We start from the raw sequence: 362 nt of genomic DNA, 5'->3' as shown, positions 1-362 counted from the left end.
CCAGCTGCAAGTGCCGTGGGGAAATTCGACGCTTCTTGCTGCGTGCAGCGACTTCCCAAGCAATATCCACAATCTCGTGAGTCACTTATTGAAGCACCGCGGCCATATATACTGGGGCTCCAGCTCCAATACGGTCTGCAAATTGTCCTTTGCGGAGCAATCTGTCTATGCGACTGGCAGAGAACTGCAGCCCAGCCCGGGAAGAATGGGTGATTTTGGCCTTAGGGTCTTTTGCAGTTGAGGTCTCACCAGAGTGCTCAGACTCAGACTCAGTCTCAGACATGTTGCAGACTTCTAGTGTTCCAGCAACACTTGGCTTGACTTTCTTGGCTTTCTTTTGTTTTCTCTGCTTGGTTTACCTG

Source organism: Trachemys scripta, chromosome 6, assembly GCF_013100865.1.
Source record: "Trachemys scripta elegans isolate TJP31775 chromosome 6, CAS_Tse_1.0, whole genome shotgun sequence".
Taxonomy (NCBI): Eukaryota; Metazoa; Chordata; order Testudines; family Emydidae; genus Trachemys; species Trachemys scripta.
This window is presented reverse-complemented; position numbering follows the sequence as displayed.